Here is a 6,595-nt window from a genome sequence, read left to right as displayed (position 1 = left end):
TATATTACCGTACACGTCGAGCTAGAGTATATCACCAGAGTAATATTACCGTACACGTAGAGCTGAAGATATCACAAGTATATTTACCGTACACGTAGAGCTGAATATATCACAGAGTATATTACCGTACACTTAGAGCTGAATATATCACAAGTACATTACCGTACACGTAGAGCTGAGAATTATCACAAGTATATTACCGTACACGTAGAGCTGAGTATATCACAAGTATATTACCGTACACGTAGAGCTGAGTATATCACAAGTATATTACCGTACACGTAGAGCTGAGTATATCACAAGTATATTACCGTACACGTAGAGCTGAGTATATCACAAGTATATTACCGTACACGTAGAGCTGAATATATCACAAGTATATTACCGTACACGTAGAGCTGAGATATATCACAAGTATATTACCGTACACGTAGAGCTGAAGTATATCACAAGTATATTACCGTACACGTAGAGCTGAGTATATCACAAGTATATTACCGTACACGTAGAGCTGAGTATATCACAAGTATATTACCGTACACGTAGAGCTGAATATATCACAAGTATATTACCGTACACGTAGAGCTGAGTATATCACAAGTATATTACCGTACACGTAGAGCTGAATATATCACAAGTATATTACCGTACACGTAGAGCTGAGTATATCACAAGTATATTACCGTACACGTAGAGCTGAAGTATATCACAAGTATATTACCGTACACGTAGAGCTGAGTATATCACAAGTATATTACCGTACACGTAGAGCTGAATATATCACAAGTATATTACCGTACACGTAGAGCTGAGTATATCACAAGTATATTACCGTACACATAGAGCTAGTATATCACAAGTATATTACCGTACACGTAGAGCTGAGTATATCACAAGTATATTACCGTACACGTAGAGCTGAGTATATCACAAGTATATTACCGTACACGTAGAGCTAGATATATCACAAGTATATTACCGTACACGTAGAGCTGAATATATCACAAGTATATTACCGTACACGTAGAGCTGAGTATATCACAAGTATATTACCGTACACGTAGAGCTGAGTATATCACAAGTATATTACCGTACACGTAGAGCTGAGTATATCACAAGTATATTACCGTACACGTAGAGCTGAATATCACAAGTATATTACCGTACACGTAGAGCTGAGTATATCACAAGTATATTACCGTACACGTAGAGCTGAGTATATCACAAGTATATTACCGTACACGTAGAGCTGAATATATCACAAGTATATTACCGTACACGTAGAGCTGAGTATATCACAAGTATATTACCGTACACGTAGAGCTGAACTATATCACAAGTATATTACCGTACACGTAGAGCTGAGTATATCACAAGTATATTACCGTACACGTAGAGCTGATATATCACAAGTATATTACCGTACACGTAGAGCTGAGTATATCACAAGTATATTACCGTACACGTAGAGCTGAGTATATCACAAGTATATTACCGTACACGTAGAGCTGAGTATATCACAAGTATATTACCGTACACGTAGAGCTGAGTATATCACAAGTATATTACCGTACACGTAGAGCTGAGTATATCACAAGTATATTACCGTACACGTAGAGCTGAGTATATCACAAGTATATTACCGTACACGTAAGAGCTGAGTATATCACAAGTATATTACCGTACACGTAGAGCTGAGTATATCACAAGTATATTACCGTACACGTAGAGCTGAGTATATCACAAGTATATTACCGTACACGTAAGAGCTGAGTATATCACAAGTATATTACCGTACACAGTAGAGCTGAGTATATCACAAGTATATTACCGTACACGTAGAGCTGAGTATATCACAAGTATATTACCGTACACGTAGAGCTGAGTATATCACAAGTATATTACCGTACACGTAGAGCTGAGTATATCACAAGTATATTACCGTACACGTAGAGCTGAGTATATCACAAGTATATTACCGTACACGTAGAGCTGAGTATATCACAAGTATATTACCGTACACGTAGAGCTGAGTATATCACAAGTAATATTACCGTACACGTAGAGCTGAATATATCACAAGTATATTACCGTACACGTAGAGCTGAGTATATCACAAGTATATTACCGTACACGTAGAGCTGAATATATCACAAGCATATTACCGTACACGTGTACGAAGCTGAGTATATCACAAGTATATTACCGTACACGTAGAGCTGAATATATCACAAGCATATTACCGTACACGTAGAGCTGAGTATATCACAAGTATATTACCGTACACGTAGAGCTGAATATATCACAAGCATATTACCGTACACGTAGAGCTGAGTATATCACAAGTATATTACCGTACACGTAGAGCTGAATATATCACAAGTATATTACCGTACACGTAGAGCTGAGTATATCACAAGTTTATTACCGTACACGTAGAGCTGAGTATATCACAAGTATATTACCGTACACGTAGAGCTGAGTATATCACAAGTATATTACTGTACACGTAGAGCTGAGTATATCACAAGTATATTACCGTACACGTAGAGCTGAATATATCACAAGTATATTACCGTACACGTAGAGCTGAATATATCACAAGTATATTACCGTACACGTAGAGCTGAGTATATCACAAGTATATTACCGTACACGTAGAGCTGAGTATATCACAAGTATATTACTGTACACGTAGAGCTGAGTATATCACAAGTATATTACCGTACACGTAGAGCTGAGTATATCACAAGTATATTACCGTACACGTAGAGTTGAATATATCACAAGTATATTACCGTACACGTAGAGCTGATATATCACAAGTATATTACCGTACACGTAGAGCTGAGTATATCACAAGTATATTACCGTACACGTAGAGCTGAGTATATCACAAGTATATTACCGTACACTTAGAGCTGAGTATATCACAAGTATATTACCGTACACGTAGAGCTGAGTATATCACAATTATATTACCGTACACGTAGAGCTGAGTATATCACAAGTATATTACCGTACACGTAGAGCTGAGTATATCACAAGTATATTACCGTACACGTAGAGCTGAGTATATCACAAGTATATTACCGTACACGTAGAGCTGAGTATATCACAAGTATATTACCGTACACGTAGAGCTGAGTATATCACAAGTATATTACCCGTACACGTAGAGCTGAGTATATCACAAGTATATTACCGTACACGTAGAGCTGAGTATATCACAAGTATATTACCGTACACGTAGAGCTGAGTATATCACAAGTACATTACCGTACACGTAGAGCTGAGTATATCACAAGTATATTACCGTACACGTAGAGCTGAGTATATCACAAGTATATTACCGTACACGTAGAGCTGAGTATATCACAAGTATATTACCGTACACGTAGAGCTGAGTATATCACAAGTATATTACCGTGCACGTAGAGCTGAGTAATCAAAAATCAAATCAAATCAAAAAAATGCTTTATTGGCACGTCCGAATAGGTATTTGGCATTGCCAAAGCTAGTAAAGTGGGTGGGTATGGGGGGGGGGGGGGGGTCGGGTTATAACAGTCCGTGGAGTCTCGTCTTCCTCTTCGTTGGTGACTGCTATATGGGGAGGTGGAGGTGGGGCGGGGTGTTTTTGGGATAAATATAACAGTCCCATGGAGTCTCATCTTCCTCTGGTTTGGTGACAGCTGGACACGTATTGGGCAGCGATCTCCACAGTGGCCTCTTCTTCTCCCAGTAGGATGTAGAGTTTCCTCTTCTCCCAGTCTGGGATGTGGGCAGAGAGTCTTTGGTAGTAGACGGCCCTCACAGCTGAGTATTTGGTGCAGTGTAGCAGGAAGTGGGTCTGGTCTTCTAGGGCCCCCTGGTCACAGTGCTGGCACAGTCTCTTCTCCCGTGGCTTGTACGTCTGCCTGTATCGCCCCGTCTCTATCTCTAGGTTGTGGGCGCTCAGTCTGTACCGACTCAGGGTCTGTCTGTGCTTGGGGTGGCGTATTCTCTCCAGGTAGGTGGCCATGGTGTAGTCCCTTTGTAGGGATTGGTACACATTGGTGAGTTTCTTGGAGTTATTTATTTCGTTTCTCCATTCTTCAATGTACCGCTCTCTGTTTGCCTCTGTGGTCGCCTTTATTTCGGCCTTGGTTATCATCTGTTGGTGTTTTTGGTTTGGTGGTTGGCTGCTGTTTTGGTTGGTGAGTGTCTGGTTTGCTCAGGTGGCTTAGCCAGGCTTGGTGGTGGTAGGAGTCGCTCCCCTGGATGTGTGCCTGGAAAGCTAGCGCCCTCTTCTGTATGGTGAGCCATAGGGGGAGTCTGCCTAGCTCTGCCCTGCAGGCCATGTTGGTGGTGTTGCGATGGACATGTAGCAGGTATTTGCAGAACTCCAGGTGGAAGTTCTCTGTTGGGCTGGAATCCCACCTTGACTGGTCTGGGTAGGTGGCTGGGCCCCAAACCTCGCTGCCATAGAGAAGGATCGGGGAGATGACAGCGTCAAATATCTTCAGCCAGACCCTCACCGGTGGTTTGAGGTGGTACAGTTGTCTTCTGATGGCGTAGAAGGTTCTGCAGGCTTTTGCTTTCAGGGTTTCTATTGCTGCTTTGAAGCTTCCTGATTGGCTGAGCTCCAGCCCCAGGTAGGTGTAGCTGTTGGTTTTCTCCAGTGTGGAGCCGTTCAGTGTGAATTGTGAGGTGGTGGAGGCTTTATTGTGGCCCTTCTTCTGAATACCATGACTTTGGTCTTCTTCTGGTTGATGGGTAGGGGCCCATGTGGTGCTGAATTTTTCCAGCACTGACAGGCTTTCTTGGAGGTCTTTCTCGGTGGGGGCCAGGAGTAGGAGGTCATCGGCGTATAGCAGGAACTTCACCTCTCGATTGTTCAGGGTGAGGCCTGGGGTTGGTGTGGCCTCCAGGGCTGTAGCTAGCCAGTTCATTGATATAGATGTTGAAGAGCGTTGGGCTCAGGCTACAGCCTTGTCTGGACCCCTCGGGCCTGTTGGAAGGTATGCGGTCCTTTTCCCATTCACCTTCACACTGCACTGGTTTCCGGTGTAGGAGCTCTTGATGACGTCGTACGTTCTTCCTCCTATTCCACTCTCTAGGAGTTTTAGAAGTAGGCCTGGGTGCCATACTGAATCAAACGCCTTCTTAAAGTCCACGAAGCAGGCGAATATCTTGCCTCTTCTGGTGTTGTGGACGTGTGTCTTGATGAGGCTGTGCAGGGTGTAGATATGGTCTGTGGTGCGGTGGTTTGGCATGAACCCCTGCTTGGCTCTTGCTGAGGACCCCGTGTTGTGTGAGGAAGGTGAGGATTCTGTTATTGATGATGCTGTTGAACAGTTTCCCCAGCTATGTGCTGCTGACGCAGATCCCTCTGTAGTTGTTGGGGTCATATTGGTCCCCCTTTCTTGTAGATGGGGGTTATGAGCCCTTTGTTCCAGTCTTCGGGGAAGTGTCCAGCATTGAGCACGAGGGTGAATAGCTTTGCCAGTGCCGCGTGTATTGCTGGAGGGCTGTATTTGATCATCTCTGGTAGGATGCCGTCAGGGCCACTGGCCTTTTTGCCTTTCAGCAGGACAATTCTTTCCTGTATATCTTTTATGGTGATTGGTGAGTCAGAGGGTTCTGGAAGTCTTTGATGACTTTCTCCATGTCCCTCAGTTTGGTGATTATCTGTTGCTGTTCTGGAGTTAGTTCTTCTTCTGGGATGTTTTTGTAGAGACCTCTGAAGTAGTTGAGCCAGATATTGCCATTTTGGATGTGGAGAGAGTTTTTCTTGGGCTTTGTGCCCATGTGGTGCCAGGTCTCCCAGAATGAGCTGTCCTGGAGGGAGTCCTCTAGTTGCTCTATTTTGTGGGGAGAGGTATCTCTGTTTCTTCTCTCTGAGGGTGCCCTTGTATTGCTTGCATAGATTGCTGTAGGCTTCCCTCACCTCCTTGTTGTTGGGGTCCCTGTGTTTTTGGTTGGAGGCTGTTCTTAGGTATGGCGTAGTGCTCTGCAGTCGCTGTCCAACCATTTGTGGGACTGTTTGTTGGTTTGTCTTATGGGTTTGGTTGGTTTCAGGCCTGCTAGTTCTGCTGTGGTCTGTAGGATGTACTTGAGATCCTTCACAGCTCTGGTGACTCCCTGTTGGTCTGGCTGATAGTTGTTTGTATGGAAGTTTGTGAGCAGTGTCTTGATTTCGGTCGGTTGGTTGCGTTGCTATATTCTATGGCCTGGTGGTTGGCCCATGTGAAATGTCTTGGTAGGTTGTAGAGGCCGGACTGTTGGGGCTCATGTGTGGGTGTTTTGTTCCTGGTTCTCATGTATAGTAGGATCTGGTTGTGGTCTGATAGATGGGAGTCAGGTGCGATTGTGAAGTCTTCAATGTCTGACAGGTCTGCGTCTGTAATGGCATAGTCCACCACACTGTTGCCCACTTGAGAGTTTAGTGTGAAGCGTCCTCTGGGATCGCCTGTGGTACGTCCGTTTATTATGTACAGTCCTAGGCTTCGGCACATGTTCAGCAGTTGTCTCCCACTCTTGTTGACAATTCTGTCTTGGCTGTTTCTTCTTGTCTGTGTGGGTTCTGGGTGGTGGATCTCACTACCGTGCGTAT

Source organism: Leptodactylus fuscus, chromosome 4 (assembly GCF_031893055.1).
Source record: "Leptodactylus fuscus isolate aLepFus1 chromosome 4, aLepFus1.hap2, whole genome shotgun sequence".
Lineage (NCBI taxonomy): Eukaryota > Metazoa > Chordata > Amphibia > Anura > Leptodactylidae > Leptodactylus > Leptodactylus fuscus.
The sequence above is the reverse complement of the archived record's forward strand: the minus strand, read 5'-3'. Positions refer to the sequence as shown.